Below are 27,748 nucleotides of genomic sequence, written 5' to 3' on the forward strand. Positions count from 1 at the left end.
TAGGTGTATTGATAGGGAAGCCAGCTAGCTGAATGATTCAGTTTTTGCTCGTTCATAGGGGCCAGAGGAAATGCAAAAGATTAAGTGTTGAAAAGTAGCTGCGAGGTAATTCAGAAGGTGAATTTCGCTTTTCTGTCAGTTGGCTGATACCAAGCTAGTGATAATAAGGCCTCTTTGGAGGAACATAAATGTCACTTTTGCGTCAGCTTGTAACCTGAGGAATGTGTGAAAAGGTAGCGCACACAGACCGGGCCCCTCCCTCAATTTAGACTTGCTAAAGGGCCTTTTGACTAACTCCCTAGTTCTGTGGTTTCGGGATCTGGTAGACCAGACCACTGAATGTTTCTTTGTGGGTGTTCAGGCACCAAGAGGCTTATCTGCGGACTCACATCTCCACCCTGTGGCTCTGGTCGTCCCACCAGGCTGAGTTAGAGCCTCTTCACGATATGATAGTTAGACTCTTTCTTTCTTTCTTTCTTTCTTTTTTTTTTTTTTTTGTAATGTTTTATTTCTTTTTTAAAATAATTTTTATTGAAGTATAGTCAGTTGACAATGTTGTGTCAATTTCTGGTGTACAGCATAATGTTTCAGTCAAACATGTACATACATATATTCCTTTTCATAATGTTTTTCATCATAGGTTACTTAAGGATATTGAATCTAGTTCCCTGGGCTACACAGTGTAAACTTGCTGCTGATCTATTTTGTATATAGTAGTTAGTATCTGCAAACCTCGAAGTCCTATTTCCACACTTGTATCCTAAGGCCATGTGTTCACATCCTACCTGAAAAGGGGCTTTTTTTTTTTTTTTTTTTTTACTGAACTTCAGTTCTGTAAAGAAAAATCAGATTTCTTTCTAAACTCAATCATTCATCTAAATTATTTTTGAAGCCCCCTGGGAATGGAAAACAGGCAATCCTGCCCTAAGCAGCAGAGCCTCGTGGATGTGCGTCAAAAGGTACAAACTTGTTCAATGGAGGAACAATTCAGATTTGATTTTGGATTATTCACCTTGGCTTTCTCATTTCAGAGAACCGATGAAATAATAAAGATAGAAACTAAAGCTAGTAAGTACAGATACAGTAAAATCAGAGTGAAGGGGGCAAGTGTATGGTGTGTAGAATATCGCTGCGAACCTTAAATTCAAGTCTGGTTGGTTCTTTTGAATCTTCCTTTAGGATCATTCATTTATTCCAGATACTTATGTCTCAGCCTGTGACTAACGTTTTAATTATTGGAATTCAGATTGATAAAATCTGTTTTAGTTTGGTGTTCTATTGCTTTTCATTTAGACGGAAGTCTTTTTAGAGGTTAATCGGTTTTCAGAGCGAACCGATTTAATTCCTCCCTTTGACCGCCATTGACTTAGTCTACTTGGGGAACTCGGTTGCTCCGACATTATCACTTCACTGCTTATCATGGGAGCTATGGCTTCCTCCTCCATTGTCCTGTCTCAGTTTTGGAAGTAAAGAGCTTTATGACGTGTTTTCTGATCAATTCTTACATCCCTAAAATGACGTCCTCTTCCACAAATTTCCCACAGCTCCCAGGCATTGGTCACTAACAGAACGTGTTTAATAACAATCAAAAGCAAGGTAGCATTAGTCAAAACTAACGCTGCAAGGGACAGGCTGTAAGTTGATAGGTTCAGTAAGCATGTTATGTGCTGCACCGTAATAATTACAACTTTTTCTTTTTTTTTTAGTTTTTAGTTTTTCAACCTTTTTTAAAAATTATATTTAAAGTCCTAGGAATATAAGTAAAATGTAAATCCTAAATAAGCAGTAAAACATAGAGTATTTGATTTCTACTCCTTTTTTTTTTTTTTTTTTTTTTTCTCTTTCCCTTCCCCATCCTTCTGTTGCCTCCTGGCCATTTCTCTGCCCATTAGCACCTTTGACTGAACCCTCGCCCGAGGGGAAGGGCCAGAGAATGAGCTTCAACTCAGCTCTTCCTGCGCCTACTAATGCAGCTGGGGGGGGGGGGGCAGGCTGTCGTAGCATGGAGGAAAGAATTTCCAATAGGCACACGCACGTGTGCTTTTTATTCTGGGGTAAATAGGAAGCTTTCTTTGTTTGTCGACAATAAATGGTCAGTGGAAGAAATGATCAAGCACCTACTGGATGCCTCTATGGAATTCCCATATGTGTCACCTAATTTGCATGCATCTCCTCATTTCATTACCGTAATCCGCACTCCTGTTCCTCAGAGGGGCGCTGCTACTTTGCACCAGAGGTCACCTTCTGAGGCACCAGCCTTACAGTCTGGCAGTCCTCTTTGACACCTCTCTCCCGTCCCTTGCCCTCTCCCCACTATATTGAATCCATGATCAATACTGACTGGTCTTTACCTTCTAAATATCCCTACAGGTATCCACTTCTTCCCAAATCCCTCATTATTATCCTTGGCTGAGCTGCCTTCTGAATAACCAGCAAACCTCATCACTTAGAACCTCACCTCTGGGCGGAGAGAAGCCGGGTTTGGTTTTGCTCCCCAGCACCTAGTGTGGGACCTCACATTCAATAAGAAGAATGAAAATAGCAGTAGCTTCTGGAACAAATTTTAAAAATTGTACGTAGAGAAAATAATTACTCTTTTAGCACTTTACTTTCTTTGTCTACTAACAACACACACACACACACATATACACACAAGGACTTCTTCTGCATAGACTGTGTAGGACGCCACTAAGGACCCAAGTGGACAGATCTTGAGACCCCTAGTTCCAGATCCGATCAACACGCATTCCTTCAAGTCTAACAGAAAGAGTCCCTTTCTTATGTGCTTTGCAGAAAACTATCAAACGGCCTTAAAATGAACTGAAACAAGAAGCTTTTGTTCCAGCAATATGTGCATATGCTGCGTAGTGGGTGATTCGCACCCAGCGTTTGGGATCCATCAGTCTTGGAATCTCATACCCCTTCACCATGTCTCGGGAATGCCGTCTCGGACAAGTCATTTCAGCTCTCTGAGATTTGCTTGTTCCTTTCAGAAAATTAGAACCAAAATCTTTAACTTCCAAGGATCCTGTGGGGATTCAAGACGGTATTTATAAAGTGCCAAGCATGGTGCCTGGCATAGAAGAGGTGCCCCAAAAATTGAGTTTGAAATTTCAAATGACAGGGTTTGTTTTGTTTTGTTTTATTTAAGCTATAAAATAATTTGTGTTGATCTTCCTGGCAAAAAGACGTGCTGTGATTATAGAGCATTTTTTAATGCTTCCAAAGGTTATTTGCAACTGTTCAAGAATCCGCTTCGATATAACCAAGAAGTTGGCAGGAGAGCTATTACTAGTCACATTTTTCTTTTTTTGTCAAATACAGAACTGGAGACCCAGATAGTTGTGTGACTTGTACAAGGTCGTAGAGTGAGTTAGTAGTTAAACTTGGAAGAGGGCCTAGACTTTGGGATTTCTCCTCTGTTTTTATCCCTGAAATAGGAAGAATGTAATTCATTACCGAAGAAGCTTGGATTGTTGATGTGAATTGCTTGATGGACCAAGGCTTTTCGGAATCGTCAAAAATAAGAGTATTTTAAAATACGAAAATATGCTATTATGTTGCTACCTGTGTTTGCCCGGCCTTTCGGTTGGAGGCAGTATTTGGTTCCACATGCGTCTGTTCATTAAAATGTGCAGGATCAAGACAATTTGTAAAGCACAGTGAAAAGACGCAAAGAGAAATGTGCCCTGGCGTCCGAGGCCCTGCTTCCTTCTATTCTAGCCCAGAATGAATCTTCTAAAATATCCAGCAGCTTAACTTGGGGGAAAGATCCCCTTTAGAGGTGTCCCCTTCAAGTGAGATCACACCATCTGTCTACCTCCCAGGGACAGGAGGTCAGCTCAGGGAAGCCATGGCAAGAGCCATTTGCCTTATAACAATTACCAACCCTATTACAGCAAATGGAGAGAATTGTAAGAAAAAGAGAGAGAGACACAGAGAAAAAGAAGGAAAAGAAGCTAGATAGAAAATATTTCTGGGTGGTAGTGTACCGAAGTCCAGATGGAAATTTAGCATTAATTTGGCTAACACTATTTCAGTCACAGCACATTTTCGACTATTTATTTTTGTACTGAGCCTCTCCTAGTAAGGTGGGTATCAAATGGAAAGTTTTTTCCTAAGGTGGCATTTCAAATAATAACAATAATAATAAAATCCTGGAGCAGGACCCGTGTTTCCATTAGATGCATAAGGAAGCACAGTGGGGGCTTTGAATGGCCCTATATTTTTTTGCTAATTTAATCTGTGCATATAAATGACATCTTTCCATTTCTTTTTTTTTTTTTTTTTAAAGGAGGCTTGTTTTTCCATCCTTCTCAATGATTGGCCACAACCCCGAGATGCTTGTTTCTTTAGCGTTGAGACCCAAATATGAGCGCAGCCCTTCTAATTTATACCACGGGGAAAGGAGAACTGGAGTGTGAGAGAGGTGGATTTTATCCGTGCCACGGTTACATATATGGAAAATTGATTTTCCAACCGTACCGAATGATAAAGTCCATCTTTGATATATTCCTGTCTCACTGCTTTCCAGGTCTTAAGGCATCTGATCTCAGGTCAACTCCCCTTGGAGTGTAATTCAGAACACAGTCCCTTCCCTTCAGAGATCCCACACCACAGGGTATGGGTATGTTTTCCTTGGCTAGGACAGACCTTATGAAAGAAATTATTCTGCCGCCTAACTGACAGAGCTGGGCATGGGGTACTGAGAAATGGAGCCTCTCCCAGTGGCCCTTTGCCTGGAATTTGTCCTAAAAGCATGAAACTGAGCAGGATTTGTAGCAGACAGATGTGGATAATATATGCACCACCTTTCCATTCTGGTGTCTGTTTGCATGAGAATGAAAGACTCGTAGGATTTTAAATGTGGCCCTAGGTGATGGCGAAACCCTGAACTCTTGGAGAGACCTGGTCCCAGGTTTGCTTGGAAAGTCTATCGTGGTTGGATCCCCCTGGCCAAATCACGTCTACTGGAGCAAATTTTCTGAGGATAATAACCTAAAGACTTTTAGTAGTCCATGGAAAATACATATGACCTAAACAGAAACAGCAGTCAACTCCAGCAGCTAGTCAACCGTGGCTTGCCCTAGAACTGTACCCGAAAGCAGGGGACCCATTAGCACGCCACTGGCATTTATTCACGTATCTCTCGTTGCCATGGATTTCTGCAGTGATGGAGATCGCCGGGTCATCATCTTAACTGAGCGTTATTGGAGGATCCAAGAGTCTGTTTCTTTGGTTCTGTGTTTTGTTTCGGATGAGCTTTCAGGAACAATTGTGATAAAACTAAAATTGGATCGTGAAAAGAGCCCCTTCTTGGGTCTTATGAGTTCTAGCCTGGCACTGCACTAATTTTGAGCAAATGATTTTCCTTCCGTGAAACAGCAGCTCACTTATGTACGACATGAGAGAGGATTTCAGTGGCACCTCGCCTACCTTTTCACTCTAAAACCTTATAGCATCAGTAATACAAGAGTTGGTTGTTTCAGGGAACTGAATGGAAAGGAGTCAACGGTCAGCCATTTGTACTGTTACTGCCTGAAGACAAGTGGTTTGCAAGAACTACGTGTTATCGATTGCACTTTTAAGACATTTATCTAAGACATACATTTTTAAGACATTTATGTTTTTAAGACAATCAATTTATTGATTATATATTTTAAAACAGTTATTTAAGATTATAGTCTTAAGACATTGGAATCTCTAGAATTCAAATGGGAGGTGAATCTTGGGATTGGGACAACCTCTTCTCTAATAGAGCTCCAATTTCCTCTAAGCCAACAGCTGACTTTCTCGCCTGGGGAATGGTAGTGACTTTAGGTCTTTGCTTAGAGCAGAAGTCAGCAAACTATGGCCTGCAGGAGAACTCTGGCTCCTATAAGCTGGTTTTTTTGCAGGACCAAGAGCTAAGAATAGTCTATGTTTTTCAATGGTTGAAAAGACATTGAAAGAAGAATAATAGTTTATAACATGTGAAATGTACGTGAAATTAAAATTTCAGTGTCCGTAAATACAGCTTCCTTGGAACACAGCCACACCTCTCTGACTGTCATCTAAGGCGGCCTTCATGCTGAAATGACAGAGTTGAGTACTTGCAGCAGAGACGGTGTGGCTTACAAAGCTCAAAATATTTACTATCTAGCTTGTTACAGAAAAATTTACCAACCTCTGGCTTAGGGCAAGAATATGAGCAGTCAGAGATGTATCAATAAAGATGTGAGAAAGAGAAAGGCAAGAAGAGGAAGAAGCAAGACGAGGAACATAAAAAGGAAAATCGTAACCATCAGTAAATTGTAATTCCAGTTAAGTTAGCAATATCTCTTCAGGTCCAACACGACTTAGCATCTTCAAAATATAGCACATACATTATTATTATGTTTACTTGGGCCAAAAAAAGCGAGGGAGTAAGACAACCATGACAGTTTCCATTTCACTGAAAGACAGACCCGGGAAGATTCAGTGACTTGGCCAGTCACACAGCTCACGAGCCATATATATGGCTAGGATTAAAATCCAGGTTTCTGAAGATTTATCCTAGCAGACTTAGCTTATACCGTATACAGCCAGAGAAAGCTGGGGGAAGGGAAGGCTCATTCTGGAAAAGTTAAATCAAAGCTCTTAAAGACTGAATTGTAATTATTCCTACCGAAGACCCCAGGTTGGCCGTATTGTCTCATGTGCTGGCTCTATTAAAAGTGGCACAAATGTACACACACACACACACACACACACATAAATATACATAAAATATTTATTTCACTTTAGATTTACAATCATCAAAAAGCATGAACACAAACCATGTAGTTTAAACAATGGAGTTTTCATTGCTCACATAACTACTCAGTAATTTTGTAATTAGATTAGTATATACATTGTTACCATATAGAATGATAGTATAGTTTTGTATGTATTTAACTCATATATAAATATGTTATGTGTGGTTATCCATATATATGAGTAATATATATATGGTATATGGTGTCTGTAATACCATATTGTTTTATATATAAATATATATAAAATATATATATATATATAAAATGTAGTATGAAACAAAAAGTACAATAAAACCTAGATCTCAAGATTTTCAGCTTAGAAAAATTGATGAAAGCCCAAATTAAAAAAACAAAAACTAACAAAATAACGAATATATCTAGTAACCTCCGCTAATGCCCCAAAACGTACTCCCTGATGGCTACGTTTTGTGAAAAAGTAGCCGACAAATGCGGCCACTGTCTCTCCCACCTCAGCAATCACCATCAAACCCAAATCCACAGCAGCTGATACGATTTAGTGGCACAGGAAGAGACAGACATATGCGAAAGCAAACTCCGAAAGTCAATTGGATTATATAGTGGAGACTTTTGTGATAAAGAGGACTTAGTTTTACAGCTTCGTTGGGCGGGGGGTGGGGAGGAAAACGCAAGAAGAAAAATCACCCTGGGTCTCTTTGGTTAAGTTATTTTGCAGATTTATTGAACCATGCACGTGGTCGAAAATGACTTCCAGAAGTCAGAATTTTAGCTGAGCCCGACTGCGGCGGGCTGGCTGTCTTGGGCAGACAGGACCTCGTGCTCTGAGGTAATGTGAGGTGACTGTTTACAGGCAGGGAACACTTGACAATGTTAATTGCAGGATGCCTCAGGCTGGAGCTGGCAGGAGGCTCCTGGATTCTCCACTCTGATTAGAAGTTTGGGAAATGTAACGCATCTTGCCAGGTAGACTCACAATTGGGTCAAGCCATCTCTACCAAGCAAAAGGAAGTGTAGAAATAGAATGGAAACACACACACACACATCCTAGCGTAGGTTTTAGTAGCCAATGCGGAGTTGACACAAGCCTACTTGATTAGCTCTTTGAACTGATCAAGACACTCAGAATGACCAAGCCATTCCTCACGGGAGGTGTAGCATTTGGTGGTGTTTGCTCCTGGCTCCCCATCAAATGTCGCTCTTGTTTGCTGGGGGAACACAGAGCCTTTGCTTACTGGTAGCTGGGAACACTTTATTAGTGCTAATATACTGATGAGATGGTGAAGCAGTTTCACTAATTTCTTGGCTTCCTAACATCTAGCCCTGAAAGTCAACAAACACATATTAGCGTCCCAGCTATGCCGGCGAGAACCCAAAGAAGCCCGCGGATTTTGTTTAATTCGCTGCATCGGTTTGATCGAATTCACAGGTGGTGTAGCGGGTGTCGGTAGAAATGGCCACAAGTTCAATTCATGATGAAACAGAATAAATGTCAATGTAACCAACCCCAGCGTGAAAAAAATAGCCAAGCACGTTGCTGGCTACCGGGAGATAACTGTACGATTTCGTGATTCCTTGTTGGTTCTTTGTGATGCTGGGGCTGATGTCTTCCTCCACTGGACTCTCTCAGCATTTCCTATAATACTCTTTTGTCTGATAGTACCCATGTGTAAGTATTTTGTGTTATTTTGCCTTCCCTACTCATTTATAATTTGCTTGAAGTAAGGGACTATGATGCATTTTTGTATTGCCTTCAGCAAAGTGTCATCCACAGACCAGTTGCTCTAGAAATATGTAACAAATGAGCTTAACAAATTAGTGATCCACAGGCAAAGTGTCTCACGTTTCTCTGGGCTCTGTGGTTGTTATTAATTCCTTCCACACATGCTCGGAAGAGATACAGTCTGCGTTTCAGGCATGGTCCTTGTCACTGCAGGGGTACAAATATGAGAAGGACACACTCCCTGTTCTCATGTAATATGGAGGGGGGACGTAATCTGAGAATAAATATTTTAATACAATACAGAATACAGTATATCTCATTAGAGAGGTCCAAACAAAAGGCTATGGTGGACTCAAAGGAGAGGCTTTATTATTTTATTTATTAACTTATTCTGCATTTGTTACGTATGGATTTCTTTTAGGCGGACAGAGAGGAAGCACCCGCGAGTGACAAAACTAGGGATGGCCCACGTAGGGTTTGCAATGCCCTGTACGTTATTGTCAGCACACTGCACGTACTCATCCATTGCATCCTCACCGAGAAGTGATGAGGTGGGTGTTACTCCCATCCCTATCTACCAGATGACAAAACTGAGGAACAGAGAAGTTAAGTAACTTGCTTGCTCCGTGTAGGAACCACAGAGACACACTCATCAAACAGTTTTGTGGCTTAACCCCATGGTGAGATCCATGCTTACAGACAGTTGTACGTAGATCAGTGTAGCGTGAGTTTAGATTGATAGTTTAGGTACGATTTTGAAATCAGCTCATCTGAAATGTATTCTAAACTGACCCGATTTGTCAGATCAAGGAAGTGAAGACAATAAACTAGGATTTGTAAATGTGACCGTACCATGGTGAAACCCAGTTCCTCTTACTTAAAAGAACTTATCATTAAAGAAGAATTCAATGTAAGTCAGATTGGCTGGCATAACCCAAATCCACATCATCTGTAACTATCATAAAGTGTAGCTGTTAATACAGTGTCACATGTATTTATTAAATAAGACATGGGAAGAAAGGCTTCACTTTTAGGGAAATGCGGTAAATTCTATAGCATAAACAGAGTTCTCAGAAAATACGTTATTAAAATTTCTCAGAAAATAGTAACATTTCATAACATTCCAACATAATACCAGAGAAGGATGGTTTTGCAAATAAATTTATTTAGCTCACAAGAAGAAAATTATTTTTCTTCCTTGATCACTTTTTAGCATTGAATCTATGAAGAATCACAGCATACAGATATGTTGGCATTAACTTCAAGGTAATTTCACAAAATCATATCTCTGCTACAAAATGAAATAAGATAACCAAATTGAATTAATTTTATTTGTAATATGTACTTTGAGCCCAGTACATACTAGACAAAGTAGAAACATGAGACGAATTCTCATTGAGGATATGTTTTGAATCCTGTGTAATAAATACATAAAGAAAATCGCCATGAGTTGTGAAAATCCTTTTCTTCATTTCAGCCAGGGGATTTGTTCTTTAAAATGATAATGTGGTGTTAAAAGTTTGATTGCAAAATGGCCTTGCTCTGGGGGCAGCTCCTGAGCTGCCTTTGTGGTTTCTGCTGATATAAATTTGATATTTTACAAATGCAGAATATGAAATATATTCCTAACATGTGTTTCATACACTTCTAATACAACCAAATGAAAAACAGCATACGCCCTGAACGTCTCTTGGCTGTGTGTTTAATGCACTGTATCTAGAACATGTTAAATGTTATTATGGAAATAATTGAAACATTTCACACAGTTTCATGCACTGAATTTTGCATGTTAAACTCACGCTGCCTCCTCCAGTTAGAGAGGGCTTCGCATGCCTGACGTACAAATGTTTCCCTTAGAATCGGGACTTGGAAGATACGGTGTTTCTTTTTAGAAACCAATGTTAGGTAAACTTTGGAGGTATTTCAGACTTAATTTGGCCAACAACCGCCTATTGCATGAATAGATTCATGAAGAGAGGTTTCTCTAAAAGTGAGTTATTGAGAAACCATAGGCGAGATTTCTACGTTCACAATTTAAAATAACATCTTTTGTTCCCTTCATCTCTAGTTTCTTCCTCCTGTCTCCTTGGTGCACAGTCTGTCCCTGTCCAAGAATCACATCAATATTTTCTCACTGATAAGCTGTAAATATTTAACCATTCAAATATAATTCCTTTAATTTTGTATGTTGAGTGTGGTCAGTTTTTAATGAGGTTCCCTGTTTCAATTTAAATAAATCAGAGGCTTCTCAAATCCTATGGAAAATTCAGAAATGAACAGCCCTGAGGGTTAATTTTTTTTTTCTCACTTTTTCACTTTAAGTTACACTGAGTGTAACTAATTAGATTGCCGGTAGCTACTGTAAGATTTAGAAAGTCTGAAGGTATTCAGCAATTGGTTTAAATCGTTATTCAGTATTAATCATTTAGTTTGAGAGCTGAACGTATCAAGTATTTATAGATCATTTAGAAACTACTAACATATGTTTTATTCATTGATCTAATAACTAACAGCATTACTTATTTATTGAGTATGAACTGTTATCACCAGAGTACACTCTGGACCCATGTATATTTCATTAACAGCATCCTCTCTACTGCAGTGGTTCTCAAAGTGGGGTTCCTAGAGCAGCACCAAAAGCATCTCTTGGAAACTTGTCAGAAATGCAAACTCACAGGTCCTACTCCAGACCTGCTGAAGCTACACTGGAGAGCCCACTAGTCTGTGCTTCAGTAAGCCTTCTGGATGATTCTGAAGCATGGTCAGGTTTGAGAACTACTGCTGTCGAAGGACCATACATTTTCCTGGCTACTGAGATGATAAGTGTCAATGTCTCACTAGCATCTTCTCCCAACGGCAGGATCTATGGCGGATTGGAGGGGAAATGTGCGTTCCAGTCAAAGAGATCTACTGGAGATCTACCAGAAAATATTTATTATTAAGCAACAGTTAATCAGTCCCAAGAGTCAGAGTAGAATATTCTTGCCTCCGCTCCTCTCCCCTCTGCCCCTTCTTTCCTCCACCAAAATATACCCACGTGTGCACACAAACACACACATACTTTTTAGATATCAAATAAAGATGACTCTTTTTTCCACTTTCATTTCAGCAAAGATACGACCAAAGACAATCAAGGACCTCAAAAGTAGAAATTTCATTTTCCAGCCAAGTTATGAGCATTACCTGAGCCACTCAAGATGTTAGAGAGAATTTTCAGAAAAGACAGGGCCTGCTAATTACTTTGTTACCATGGTTAAGATCCAAACATAGAAATAACTCATTGCCTCAAACTTAAAATTGGTCAAGTTAATACACACAGATGAATGTGTGTGGATAAATACATAGTTTAACATATGGAAAAATAATTTGATTTTATTTTTAAAGATCCTGTAGAATAAAGCATTACACGGGTCTACTTAAATTTGTCCACACCTCTATCTGACAATTGCCAAAGGCAGTGTCATGACGTATTGCGTGTAGTTTAAGACATGAGGTTCTGAACCTGATTTTCACCAGTTGTTAGTTTTGTGACTTTTAGCAAATGATACAAACTGCTTTTTTTTTTTAGTTTTCTGAATTGTAAAGTGGAAAAAAAAATAGCACGATCTACCCCATAGTATTGTTTAGAAAAAATAAACAAGACGGCGTATGCATGATGCCTGGCACGTGGCATTTATTCAATAAATGTTAGGGTATCGCTAAGCTGGGTTTTCACTGCACGTCTTTCTTCAGATCATGTCCTCATCCTCCTGATTTTATTTTCTTGATTAATGTGCTAAAACATTACCTTTGGAAACATACGGGGTAAAGTTTCCTTTCCACTGGATTTTCAATAAATTATGAGCTTTCAATGTAATGATATGCATTTACCTTCGTGCCCCTCCTTTAAGAAAACTCCCCTAAACATTTATATTAATGAGTCTTTTCAGTAGTTATGAGTCTGGACTATGCTCTTCCAAAGAGGTTTCCTCATAAATTAGCATTAATTGATGTCCAGTTTTTTGGAAAATGTTAGCACACATTATTTATGGCAAGCTCTGTTCATGTGGCGCCTCTTAATGTGAAAAAATAAAAAAGGTTTCAAAGGAGGTCCAAATGCTGTTTCCTTTGCTTGCAAAATGGTGAAAGCCACGGCCTTTGCGTGTTTGGCAAACCCTCGGCAATATTTCTACTTGAAGAGCATGTAGGCGATCTGAAGTCAGGGGTGAATTTGCGACGGCTCTTGGTATAGCGGTTCTTTCCACATTCACTTGAAGCCTGCGTGAGCTGCTGACCACATGCAGCCGAGAGACGGGGGCACTGTCCTCAAACTGTAATAAAAATGCCTGGTATCCAAAAAGAAGCAAACTTTCAGCAAGGTTGCCATTACTTCTACCAGTCCTGGGTTATGAGAAAAGCACAGAAGCACGCAGATATTCAAAATGTTTCATTCTGTTCTTCGTTAACGTGTCTCTACGCACGTGTGTGCATCTGAGCTGTTTGTGCTTTGCAAGTGTCTAAATAGACCAGAGAAAAAGCAAGAGCTCATCAGAAATAAGGTTACAGTTTTGATATATTTTTTAACGCTATAGGGAAAACATGATGTAAGGCTGTAAGCAAAAGTGTTCCTAAAAGATGGCGAGTGTTTTCCTTCATGTTAAACATCTTGAACGAATGGGTGCTGACTGAAGGCTTGTACAGATGTGCTAGAAAGCCAGTCCTTAGAGATACACGCAGTGGGTGGTTAGAATCTAGCCCATAATAAATTCTCCATAAAATGTGCCTCTTGTTTTTATTTTTCTCAGTTTCAAGTATTTGGTGGGTTTTGTGTTGTTTTCAGTTCTACGGTGTGTTTGCTGATTTGGGGTAACACAAGACGAAAATAAAGAAGACTCTCTCACTTAGAGATAAGTCTGTTTTTCACTAGAAGGTAGTCTGGAATTAGTCAATTCCTTTGTGTCAATATAACTCTCGATTGGATTTTATTGAGGAGAAAAACAAAGTCAGCTGATGGCATTTCCATAAAAATTCACAGTGACAAAATAAACATATGATGTTATTTGCATCAACCGTAAGCCCCAATTAAACAAGACACGTCAAAAAATAACATTTTAAAGTTTCATTGTAAGCCCAGTTTTTTAACAATAAAGATGTCTACAGATAGATCATAGGGAAAATGAGAGGAATTGAAAGACTGTCCAGGAGACTGTAATTTGTTGCCTACTAGTATTCTTAACTATAGAAATACGGAGAAAAACATAGTTTTTCTACAGTCTCCAATTCTGTCAGGCTTTGAAGCAAGGCTGGTCCATGAAGCAAGACCCTTCCCAGAAGTAATATTTCGCAAAAGATGGTCTGAAAGTCAAGGAAAAAAAATAATAATAATAAAGCCTTAGTAACAGATAGCAAATGAGGTATATTAACGTGGAGAGAGAAAACAATCATTGAATTGAAAACAAAAAGATGGGTTAGAAGCAGATAAGCCAAACCATCAAAGGGGCTGGTCTAGAAGCTGAAAGAAAGATGACGGGAGAAAACATAAGGCTGGGCTGGGGCGTGGACGAAGAGGGGTGGTGGGTGGTGGGGAAGCTCCGCCCACAAGCGTTCAGAATTAATTAAGCATGTTCTTTAGTGCATCCAGGAGAATCCAGACAGGTTACTGGGCACAGTTTAAGCAGGGAAAAAACAGCTTCGCTGATGAAAAAAATACTGTCTGTAGGTCAGATTTTATTAGCATCAGAGGACCAGGGCAAAACAGAAACTTCACAGCCTTAAAGATTTGGATGGAACACTGGTTTGGTCCATCTGCTAATATTTTTCCCCAGGATTTTGGAAGCCGAATCACCTTCTTGACCTTCTGTTTTTCCATCTATGGGATGGGATTCGTCACACAAACTTTATGAAACTCTTCTGAGCATGAGCAGTGGTAGGAGGTATTGTCACCACAAGATGGAACACAAAATATTTTCTCGTTAAATAATGCCTGTTTTTACCATTTAGCCTGATTTCCTATTGGGTGCTTGAATCCTGATAACATACACACCGATTTGCGTTGTAGCTAGTGCTTTCATAGTCTAGTAATTGGAGTATTTATTGGATTGCAATTAGAATCAGAATCGAATAGTAACCGTTCTGTTGTTATTTTACCACTAGAAGAGCCCATTGTACCTATGAGAAAACTTCCTGCTAAACTGAACTATCCTCAGCCACTAACGTTTCTGCCTTGGTGTCGGTTTCATCATTAGTAAATAATAAACCTGAAGTTTCTGTTTACGTAGCGGCACATCCTTCCTCGTGGACACTCTCGCGGTTTTGCCGCTCCTTGCTTCTCCAGGCTGAACATCACTGGGGTCTCACCACCATTAGGGAACTCAGTGCTTTCTCTTTCTCTGAGAGTGTCTTCTTCCACGGGAAGGAGTCTTAAAACTTCCGCTGTGATTAGACCCAAACAGAGTAAATCTCAAGAGTTACCTCTCTTGCCCTTGGATATTATCCTTCTAATAAAGGACAGTGTAAGTCACGTTCCCTTTTGGAAGCCAGATCACAGGGTTAATGACAGCATATTGTCAGCCTAACACTCTTTCTAGGGACTAACTCATACACCAGCCCTTCTGCTCACTGAGTTACTTGAACTTCACCTTCTGCAAGTATCCAGTGTGAAAAAGAGTTTCCATTGAATTTACACAGATTTGGGAAATGGTGAGAGAGTCCCGCTCACGCCAGGTTGGTATAGTCCCCGATTTCCTGACAGCTGATGTCTGAACAGAGTTGTTGGGTTTTTGTTTGTTTGTTTGTTTGACCCAACAATACAGACATTTTTTTTCTGTTCTACTGCAAATCTTTTTCTTTTAATTGAAATATAGTCGGTTTACAATGTTGTGTTGATTTCTGGTGTACAGCACAGAGATTCAGTCTTACTAACTTTCCATACGAACTATACAGATTTTATCTGCGCCATCTAAACACCCTCCTGAAACTCAGAGAGTAAAGAATTCTCTACTTCATAAGAGAGTGTGGAGACAGGAGGGCTATTGAAATGTTATTCATACAAAAACAAACACGCAGATACAGGGAACAGGGTAGTGGTTACCAGAGGGGAAGGGGTTCAACCGACTGGTGACAGCTAGGAACTGCGTCTTTGGTGGTGAGCGCACTGTAGGGCAGACAGAAGTCGAACTATAGCGTTGTGCACACGACACTTCTGTAATGTTATAAACCAGAGTTACCTCGAGAAAAATAAATTTTTTAAAAAACGTTGTTTATATACTTTTGCTCTTTTCATTTATTTTCTCCATGTTCCTGCTGCCTTTTCGCTCCAGGTCTCTATTTTGCCTTTCACCTTCGCGACTAGCTAGGTAAAAGAAATTCAGTAATTGCAAATTTTAGTAAACTGTATTTCAACAGTAAACAAGCAAAAGTGACCACAGGGGTGTCGTGTTCCCAATAAATATTAGAGTCTGACGTAGGTTGGGTTTTCTCCTGCCTGCGCGGGAATCTCTGAAGCTCCAGCCATCAGTCTTTATTGAATTCTGTGCCTTATTCACTAGACGTTCTGCACTCAACCTTGACCATGTCTCTGTTAATGACATGGCTAAAGCTTAAAGCAGAAATTTGTGCCGGTAACCATGCCTCAAGGAAAATGGGAAATCCATTTCAATGGACTGTATTCTTCATTATAAAAAAGAGAGAAGGATGTTGATAAAACAAAATCTATACAGCCAATTCCTCAGAATTTGTTACCTTGCTTAAGTATAAACTTTCTGTTAAAAAAAAAAAGTTAGATGGATATGGAGCAACTCCAAGGAATTTCAGATAATGTTCATGTTAAAAAGGCATTGATCTGCTAATAATGGCTTTTTTTTTTTTTTTTTTTTTTAGCTGCGACTGCTCAATCAAAAGCTGAAAGCAAATCACAGAAGACAGCTACATCACCATAGGAGAAGAGGTAGGTGCTGCTGAAGGTGAGTTTATATTTCAAATTCATGACCCATGTAATCCATTAGTTTTTCAGGACCCACATTTCTGATACCTCTCCTTTCAAGAGATCTATCTCCCACGCTGTTTAGTAGCCCTAGTGCCTGGAATCAAGCTCAAGCCACAGTGTCTAGTCTAACAGAAATGCAAAGAAAAACTGACATTTTCCGAGTGTTCACAGAAGACAGGGTCCAGAGAAATTCCACTCATGTGTATGATTAGTCATCAGGTGGTGCCCCCTAAATATTTTCAGAAAAAAAAAATTCCGAAAATAGCTTCCCCTTGGATTTGATGATTTTAGAAAAAGATCTGAACTACAGATCAGATGGACCTCTGCAAAGAAATTAGGTTAAAAATAAACATTCAAGTATGGGGTGAATGAAAGAGTTAGAAATAACTGGAAATCTCAGTCCTAAGCCATTTTCAAATCAATGTTTTATGACTTTTTAGGAACGTACAAGAGCAAGGACAAACATCTGGCAGTGTACCAAGCAGGGGTACCACCAGACATGCTTGAAGAGATAAAGCATAGTTTTAAATAAAAGACAGCATATCAGCTACACATGGGTAAAGCTGGTTTTAGGGATACCTGAAAGTATTTTCTTGTTCAATTATCCAGACTTTTCATCGCATAACATACCTAGTTTTAAGCTGAGACAAAACTCAATCCAATCCATTTGCATAGCATTAAATTGCAAATGAGTGAAAAACAAGTTTTCACCACATTTACATTTTTTTAATTGAGTTATAGTCATTTTATAATGTTGTGTCAAATTCCACTGTAGAGCACAATTTTTCATTTATACATGAACATACATATATTCATTGTCACATTCTTTTTCTCTGTGAGCTACCACAAGACCTTGTGTATATTTCCCTGTGCTCTTGTTTATCTGTTCTGCATGTGCCTGTCAGTATCTACAGATTCTGAAATCCCAGTCTGTCCCTTCACACTTACATTTGTATTCATAAAAGCAACAGCATTACTATGAGCAGGATGCAATGGGCACACACGTTGTCTGAAAGGTGAATAAATATGAATAAACCAGGTACCATTTGGGGGGCCAATGCAGCACCATAAGAACACGCACTCAGCTGACTCTGGGCTGTGAATGTGTGAACTGTAATTTACCATGTGATTCCTCTCCCCTTTCCTGGTGTATTTTCCCGCTGCAGCTGTTGATAGCCACCAAGCTAAAGCTCCTTCTTATAGCATCCTTACCCATATTTAATAGTCCATTGGTCAAGCCTGCTGAGTGATGGTTAGACTCATGGGCTTTCCAAATTCTGGTGCCACCCATGTACAACTCTGTGACGTGGAGCAGTTCATCTTCTCTCTGCATGTGTATACACTGGGGATAATAATACATTTTTTTCATAGTTGTGTGGGTCAAATGAGATAGTGCATTAAAATGCTTAGAACAGTAGCAGGGAGGGTATAGCTCAGTGGTGGAGTGTGTGCTTAGCAAGCAGGAGGTCCTGGGTTCAATCCCCAGTACCTCCATTAGAAAAATTATAATAAATAACTAAATAAACCTAATTATCTCCCCCTTGAATTTGTTTTAAAAAGATGCTTAGAACAATGTATGCCACATATTGAGGCCTTAAGGACTTAAATAAATAACCTAGATAAAATACCCTAATACTTCTTTTATTCATCCAGTGCTCACTCTTTGCAAATTACTGTACTCTGTACTGTGAGATGCAGAATTTTATACAAAAGAGGTCCATACTTTAAAGCTGTTTTCCATTTAGTGAAGGAGAAAAAAATTCTGCAAATATCTATAGAAAGTGACTCTCGACTCTCTGCTTGGGCCTGCCAGCCAAAGGCCTGGTGCCACGTTTATATCATTTAAAGCAAGACGAGTTCAAGGTCATGGAATTCACTGGGCACATCACAGGTGTTTGCTGAGCCCCTTCCATCTGCCAGGCATGGTGCCTGGTTTACACCATGTAAACAGGAAGGGGTCCTCATCTCCACCTGCTCACACAGAATAAAGCAGACAGATCTGTGGGCAAATAATCAGACCACACTGACAGACTAGAATCAGGATGTGTATGAGGGAGGATGACGCGAATTCTTCCTGGGGAGAGGGGAAAGGATGGGGTCAGGTTTGAGATGAAGTGAGGTGACCTGGTCTGGAGGGGGGGTTTAGGCAGTGACAGGCATCCTGGGCAGGTGAACCATGCACGCGGCAGCAGGCAGACTAGAAGCTGGACCACAGTGCAGTTAACGCCTGTCAGTAATCCTGCAGGGATGAAAGACGGGGTGAGGCGGAGGAGATGAGTCAGTAGGTAGACAGCCTCCAAAAAGATTATTTGTAATCCACATTCCAACTTGCTGCACATGTGGAAAATTGACGATGGAAGCCTGGTAGAATAATTATGTCTATACGTCCCATAGGACCAAAGGGTTCACCCTCCTCCCCGTTCACTGGGCACTGCCATTTCAGTTTGTCTTCTCTGATCTCATTCAAATTGAGGTTTTACAGCTTCCTCAAGAAGCTTGCTTGAAAGTAGACATTGTTATAAATAAAGTTCTTCAAAATGATTCTCTTTTCAAAGGAAGAGCGCTGTGCACTTTCCTTTTAAGCCACTTTATTTTTGGCAAGATTTTTAGAAAATCTCTCCTTTAAAAAAAATATAAGTTTTCCTTCCGAGAGGCACAATACTCAGAAAGGAGGAAATATCAGTCAAGAAGATGAAATAAACACGTAATTCATAAGAGCCTAGAGCCAACTGGAATAGACTGATGACTGTAGTAAGTCCGACTCGTGTGTGTGTGTGTGTGAGAGAGGGAGAGGGAAGGAGATGGAGATAGAGGAGGAAAGAAGGAGTGAAGGAAGAAAGAAGAGAAGGAAAGAGAAAATCTGCTTCAAGACTCTTGGTCTGTGTATGGAGATTCCTCAAAAGACTAGGCATAGACTTACCATATGACCCAGGAATCCCACTCCTGGGCATATATCCAGAAGGAACCCTACTTCAAAATGACACCTGCACCCCAATGTTCATAGCAGCACTATTTACAATAGCCAGGACATGGAAATAGCCTAAATGTCCATCAACGGATGACTGGATAAAGAAGGTGTGGTATATTTATACAATGGAATACTACTCAGCTGTAAAAACCGACAACATAACACCATTTGCAGCAACATGGATGTTCCTGGAGAATGTCATTCTAAGTGAAGTAAGCCAGAAAGAGAAAAAAATACCATATGAGATTGCTCATATGTGGAATCTAAAAAAATAAATAAATAAATAAATACAAAACAGAAACAGACTCATAGGCATAGAATACAAACTTGTGGTTGCCAAGGGGGCGGAGGGTGGGAAGGGACAGACTGGGATTTCAAAATGTATAGTAGATAAACAAGATTATACTGTATAGCACAGGGAAATATATACAAGATCTTATGGTAGCTCACAGAGAAAGGAATGTGACAATGAATATATGTATGTTCATGTATAACTGAAAAATTGTGCTCTACACTGGAATTTGACGCAACATTGTAAAATGACTATAACTCAATAAAAAATGTTAAAAAAAAAAAAGACTTTTGGTCTGTGATGTGGATTATTGGGAACGAGAGCCCCATTCTGTCCCAGACTAAAACAGGACTGTATTAGTCAGTGAACAATCCCTCAAGGGATTGAGGGTTGGCAAATGATGGTTGCTTTATATTTTTCTTGGGGGTCTGTCCTAGGTCAAATCCATCCTAGCCTGTATGTCTCTCGTTATTACAGAATCCACCATCAGTGCTGGTTCCACACAGAGCAAATGGAATTACTATACCACCCCAAAAATGGAAGAGCTCAGATGGTGGGGGGGGTGAATAAATTATAACTCCTTTCCTCATTTCAAGCAACTCCAAGTTCAACATAATCATTTGAATTCATTCAACTTTATCTCAGTCTTATCTGTAAGGTAACCAAGCGCTTAGAGAGAAGTTTTGGGGGACGCTTGGCATAATGTAGGTACCAAAAAACCTTGAAGTCTACAAGAGTAAAGGTACAGTCTGCATTCATTCGCCTTTTTTGAGAGTAATTCACTTTCTTCATAGAAGAGAATCTATTCCAGGACACAGAGGGCACCTTGAACCTGGGCAGACCATCCTTCTTGGTTATAAGAAGGAGGAAGATTAATGCCAGGGAATCCCACAGCTGGAAGGATGTGCTTTACTAGGTGCGCTAATGACATGCTTTGTGTTTTATGAAGAGCAGTACTTCAAAAAAGAAACAGAACACAGGAAGTAATACAGCTCAGTGGAGAGAGAACAGTCTTTGGAATCGATGAAACCCAGGTTTATTTTTCAGCTCTGCCATGCGAGTTGTCACCTCATCACAAAGATGTATTAAGATTAGATAAAATGTATGGCAAGTACCCATTAGCATACCTGGCACGAGGTAGGCGCAGCATACTGGCCGTTTTTCATGCAAATAATAAAATTATGATGCAGCATAAACTGAAATTCAGTGCAAAGTTCATTGTCAGTGGTGGAAAGTCAAGGGCAAATGCAGGAATCCATGCAAAGCAAAGAGAATGGTATTAGGGTAAAAGAGAACTTTCTAGAAATCCCCAAAATTAGCAAAGACAAAGCCAAGACTTTATATAGGTAAAATATAAGGACCACCCATCCTCCACTCCTCTGTTCTCCCTAAGAATCTGCAGGCTTACTTAAAGGAAGTTTGCCCCTGAGTGTGAAAGCTTTTTCATCTCAGTGTCATTTAAATGGAAGGGCTGGGATGACCCTGAGTGACCCTTTGGCTAGATCAGTGAAGTGCTGACAGTGTTTTTGACACAAGAGGGCTTAATAGGCAAATATGGCGGCTCCTGGCTCGGCCATCACTTAGTTGTGTGGCGTTGAGTATGGAAGGGTGATTTAATTTCTCAAGTCTTCCCTTTCTTTACATGAGCGACGTTCTCTAAATTCTCATGGAGCTTTGAGAAACCATGACTGTGTTTCCGAGGATCAGGATGGTAAATGATGGAGCAGAATGACAGAGGTGGGATAGGAGCCCCCGTGTACCGCAGAGCTGAGAACTGAGCAGCTGTCAGTCAAGACTCGGATGCTGCTGACTCGTATCGTAGCAAAGTGCTAGTTACCCAAAGACAAAGAAACCCCTTTGTGAGAAACCCCTTTTGTCATATGTGCTATATGTACACATACAAGTACATACCATGTATTGTATGACCTGGAGAGTTGGCGAAGGGGGAGAAATATTCCCATTTGTTTTGTTTAAAAGATTGAGACTTTTTTTCCTTTTATTTATTTATTTTAACTCAAGAGAAAACCAGCAAATTCAGCCAGACAGTAGCTGTGTCTTTTGGCAGTAGAGATAATCTAATAAAAGCATCACCTTTCAAAAAGGAAGTGGAGGGGGCAGGGGAAGAAAGAAAAATCATCTCAGACATCGGTAACGTCACTTCGGCCCCCAATATATTTCACTCTGGGTTTGTATTTTTTGGACTCGCACGGCTTACAATGGTTTTTATCCCAAGTTCATGCCACCAGAGTTGGAATTCATAACACAAACATTGAGACCAGGCAGTGATTGACAGTCCTGACTCTGTTAATACCCCGTAGTAGGTCTTCTGCTACGGTCAGAAGTTAAGATTTATTTTGACAAGCTTTCTCCTGGTTTTGTAGACTAGGAGTTTTATAATGGGGGTTATCCCATGACTATATATATATATATATATATATATATATATATATATCTGGCTTAGATTATCAGAATCCACAGCAAAATGGTAGACAGCCCCCTCCCCTGCACACCAGACCCCACAGAGCCTAGAACTTGGTTTGAATTAAGTTATTACTGCTTTAATGGGTAGGATCTGGGTCTTGTTTTTGAGGTGGAACCAGACAAGAAGTGATCATGAATGTAAGCTTCTCAATTAAAAAAGACGCCCTGATTTAAAGAGAAAAAAAAAAAAAAAACAACAACCTTGACTTTTTCCTGAGGTCACTGTCAGTTCCTTACCTCCAAAAGAGCCTTTTGGTATCCTGTTCAAAAAGAAGACTTACATCCCTTTTTGGACTAAGGCCACTAGCATTTTTCAAGAGTGAATAAACGAGAGTGATGTTTCTCAAAGTGATGATCTGAAGAGGCTTGGTTAGTAGACTAGCTGGGTTTTCAGAACAGACTGATATGTATAGCAGAATAGAGAAAAGGCATCATGCCCTGATTCTTGTGGTAAGAATATTCATTCATTTCTTTTAACATATGGGTTCAAGCTTATAATAGTGTCTCCATTAAAATACAGTGAAGCTTAGAAGACCTATATATGCATATGTATGTATATATGTGTGTGTGTGTATTTAACTCAGTCTTGACTTTGTTGTCATTAGACAGAATGTCCGTCTTTACTCTCTACTTCTTAGCGATGTATCAGAATCAGCTGCTGGTCCCTTTGTAGTGTCCAGGGTCTGCTGAGGTCTGAGCCAATGTTGACGAAATGAAGTGATGCGGGGGTGAATTCTGCAGTGGTTGGGTATTTATCATAAAACAGACTGTTTTGCCATGCTTCATGAGACCAAGGATGCAGTCTCCAAAAACAAGGAGTGATAAAAAAGCTTGAAGCATGTTTAGACAGGGTAATCTTCATGGTTTCAAACAATTCTAGAGAGAGAATTCAAAAGTCTCAATAAAAGAGATTCAATAAAATTTCATAGTTTTTTTTTTCTGTGTATTGGTAACTAGAATTGATTTCTTCTCCATAAAGGAGAAATCAAACAGAATAAAAAGAATAGCCATTCAACAATTCTTTAAAAAGTGTATGTCTTGGTCGTCTGTGTATGAGCACTCTGCGTCAACTCCTGGGCTTATATCCACAAACACGCTGAATTAACAGCTTCTGCGGGAAGACCAAACATCAATTATCAACAAGGAAGATAACTACAAACCGTGGAAAGAACTCTAAATGAAACAAGGGAAATAATAAAACAGAAAGTACTTGAGGGAGACAAACTGAAGACAGAGCAGTAAGAGAAGGCTTTTCCAAGGAGGGTAAACATGAGCGAGCTCTGAGATCCTCGAGCTTAGCAGCAAGTGATAATTTGCTGAGAATGAAACGGCTTGGCCCCTTTGAGCAAGAAAGCGGTGAGAGTAAGATGGAGCTTGGTGACGGATGAGTGGAGATGTCGGTGGGGAGGGGGTCTGATTAGAGAGGCAGGCTGGAGCCACGTCATCCAAAGGTTTTTAGGCTGATGTAAGTTTTTCAAAAATATGTAATTTTAGTACACGAGGCCTTGGAAGATCTTTGAACGTGGGCATAATATCGTTAGATTCTCAGTGTTAAAGCTGACCTTGAAACAGCATTTAGCATGGACCAGAGAGCATAAGAGGAGAAAGCAAGGAGATTTGTAAGAGACCCTTATCTTGATACATTTTTAAGTCACGGCGGTTTATATTACAGTGTCATTAGTGCACGTGAAGGGCCATGGTCAGATTCAGTGCACGTCAGGGCAACAGAATCCACAGGCTTGTGATTAGATGTCGGGGTGAGAATACCATTTAAATCAGCTCTAGTTGCTTAGTATCCTAACACAAGAGAAGTTTAACACTTGCTCATGTCACCTCCAATCAGCACTAGAGACGGGGAGGGTTAGGTTCGGGAAGTGGCTTTGTTCCCAGCCATTCATGGACCCAGATTGGGAGAGGTCCTGCCATTTTCAAAACATGGTTTACAAAATGACTTTTGGGCATCAATATTCAGCTACAAAATAGGGAAAAGAAAAAAAATAAGAATGCACTCCCACTTCTTAAAAACTTCACCCAAAAAATGACTTACACCACTTTTGATCACATTTCCTTGGTGAGAAATAGTCCGCTGACCCTAGCTAGATGCAAAGGAAGTTGAAAAACGTGGCTCCTGAGCCATTTCTGCCACAATGAGGGAACAAATACCTATTATTATCTTCTGAGTAGTATATATTCCTGATTTTTTTCAGTTCAGTTATGCCTGTAAAATAAAGTTATTTCATTTTCAGGTCAGAGAATTCATTTGCATTCCAGGCAAACTGAACACTGGCATCAAGAGTGCTCTAGGAAACTATACATAAAATAGATGAGACAACAGGGTCCTACTGTACAGCAGAGGGAACTATATTCAATATCTTGTAATAACTTATAATGAAAAAGAATCTGAAAAGGAATATATGCATGTTTATGTATGTATAACTGAATCCACTATGCTGTACACCAGAAACTAACACCACATCGTACATCGACTATACTTCAATTTTTTAAAAAAGGAAATATGGAAACAATGGTTAAAAAAGAGAGAGAGAGTGGATGAACCAAAAGTAAAGACAAAAAAAAAATGAAGACTTCAAAAGATTAATACTCAAAGCTGAGCATGTCAGATTGTGCTATTGCAAAGCTATAACCCTGGAACAATCCAGTTTGCCCATTTATTACGGCAGGTGTTTCAGACTGGAATCTGTTGCGTTAAGTCCTAAACCGTCACACTGGTTCACTGAGAGATTTCTCACCATGTTCGTAGGCAAATCAGACTTCGCCTCTTGCCACCAGGATACCAGTATGATTTGCCCAGGATGTGTCAGCACTCCATATAGTTTGTCCATTGTCCACTTAGATGACTTGAAAATAAACCATGAAATTTCACCTGATTATAACCAGCTAGTCACTGACTAACAAGTTCTCCTTTGTTCGCCCATTCAATATTTTATTTGGACATTGTTTAATGTGTGAGTAGCCAATAGGCAATAAAAAAAAATTGTACTCCTCCAAAGGGTCACTGAAAGTTTATTTCTTACATGATCACTCTCAGGATAGACATTATGCTTTTAACTCATTTTTCTGTTGTCCCAGGCTACAGGTTTCACATATGCCAAGGTTACTATAGTAAGGCTTCCATTACATAAAAATGTAAATATGCCTGGTGGGTTTTTTTTAATCGCCTTTGTCAACCATCGTCGGATTTCCCTATCAATTCCTAAAGCATCTGAATTCAGATCAATTACAGTTCATTTCCTTAAAAGGAGTTTCAGCCTTACTAAGTATTGTTTTTCTCTAAAGCTGTGATGTAGTCGTAGGGCGGTCGTGCAGACTAAGGAGACGTTGAGAGTGTCTATTTTCCACATTGGAAGGAGATACATGGATTTAACTTTTTTTTTTTTTTCCAAACAAAAGGGTATGGAAGCTGTGTAGTATTTTTAAGATGCACTTCCTGAGAGTCCATAGGAAAAAGACACTTCAGTATGGAAGGTACTTAGCACAGTTACTGACACTTGGGCTGTCCTCAATAAACTAAATCGGTTACGAGAGTAAAATTGTTTGTGTGATAAGTGTAACAACCAGACTTGACCATCTTCTTGGACTCTGAAGCCTCAGGCAGAGTATATACATAATGATGGTCCTTTTCTCCAAACCACAGTGAGATACTTTGGGGATTTAAAGATGTCACATTGAAGGTCCCACGAAGACAAATCTGTCATTAACTACTACGAATTTCTCGTCTATATCTTGTCTATAAAATATAGCGGGGGAGGTTAACGGGCCGGAAAAGAACAGAGCCACGTAAAACCGTCCCAGGTAGATTGTAGCCATCGATGATCCTGTAGAATGGTTACCACTTACTTACTTCCCAATACATATTTTTGGTCACTAATTCTAAGAAAAAACAGTTTTTTTTAAAAGGAAAACAGCAGAATTCATTACATTTTAACTATAAGCGTTTCTCAAAAGTTACTTTAAATTGTGGTAAAATACACATAGCAAGATTATCCTATTAGCCGTTTTTAAATGTACAGTTCGGTGGCATTAAGTACATTAACCTTGTGCTCTGTCACTGCCGCCCGTCCACAGAACTCTTTTCATCTTGCGGGACTGAAACTTAGTACCCTTTGAACAGTAACTCCCCACCCCCCTTCCCCCATCTCCTCAAGACCACCACTCCACTTTCCTTCTTTCTGAGCTTGGCTATTCTAAGTCCATCATTTAAGTGGAAAGATTCAAGATTCATCCTTTTTTTGGACTGGTTCATTTATTTCACTTAGTATAATGGCCTCCAGGTTTACTTATGTTGTGTAATGTGTCAGAATTCCCCTCCTCTTTGAGGCTGAATAATATTTGTATGGGTAGATCGCGTTTTGTGTATACATTTATTCGTTGATGGACATTTGAGCTGTTTCTACCTTTTGGCTATTGTGAATAATGCTGCTGTGAACATGGGGGTACAAATATCTACTTAAGACCCTGCTTTCAATTATTTTGTGTATATACTCAGAAGTGGAATTGTGGGATCATAGAGCATTTCTATTTTTAATTTTCAGAGGAACCACCACTGCTGTTTTGTATAGCAACTGCACTGTTACACTTTATATACATACATACACATATAGCTCATATATACTATTTATACCAAAAATATTTTTTTGGTCCATACACTTAAGCCTTTGATTCACTTCGACTTAATTTTTATATGTGGTATAAGGTCAAAGCTTTAAAATCATGAATTTAAATTGACATCTGAAATCACTCAATTCACAAATGGATTGGATTTAAATATCATTTGGTTTAATATTTGAACTAACAATTAAATCCCTTTGAAAATAATCATAGAGTATTTTTTTCAACCTGGTTTTATCTCCTATTTTCCTTCAAAATCCAACTGAAGTGTTCCACTCTGGAAGAGTTCCAAGTCACCTTCCTCCTCGACACACACTTATGTTGAGTGGATTTAAATGACTCGTTTCTGAGATTTTCTCCTGTACCCATCATCATGTGCTGTCCTTTTTATTCTCCTTGACTCCCAAGAAAATGTCCATCCTTAAGACAGAAATTATATCCTCGTATGCCCAAATTCTACTCCAAAGTTTACATCCCAAAAATGTGTCCCAAAGGAATAAATGCAAGACAATAATCTTCCAGCCTCCTTACCTTATAGGACGAACCACTCATTTTTGGCTCAGTTAAATTACAGCAACACATTTTTTCTTCACTGCAGTTAACATATTGTTCCTAGTTCTGCCTTAGGTCAAGCAATGTCTATCTTTAATTTGAGAGTCCTCCAATTATTTTAACACAGCCATCATGAGTATACCTAATGTCCAATCTTCTGTTCCAAAACAAACTTCTCCAGATCCTTTCCAGACTCTTAATCACCCTCTTCAATCCACTATGGATTTGTACGTTGAGAACTGCGGGCAGCGAGAAGTCATTTTCTTTGGAGTTTTTAATGGCAAAAATACAGGAACACACATAAAATTCTCATAAAATCACACAAGCTGTTTGGAATCACAACTTTGGAAAATTACTTTGGAATCAGGAGAATGAGAAACTATGCATG

This window comes from Camelus dromedarius, chromosome 16 (genome assembly GCF_036321535.1).
Source record: "Camelus dromedarius isolate mCamDro1 chromosome 16, mCamDro1.pat, whole genome shotgun sequence".
Classification (NCBI taxonomy): domain Eukaryota; kingdom Metazoa; phylum Chordata; class Mammalia; order Artiodactyla; family Camelidae; genus Camelus; species Camelus dromedarius.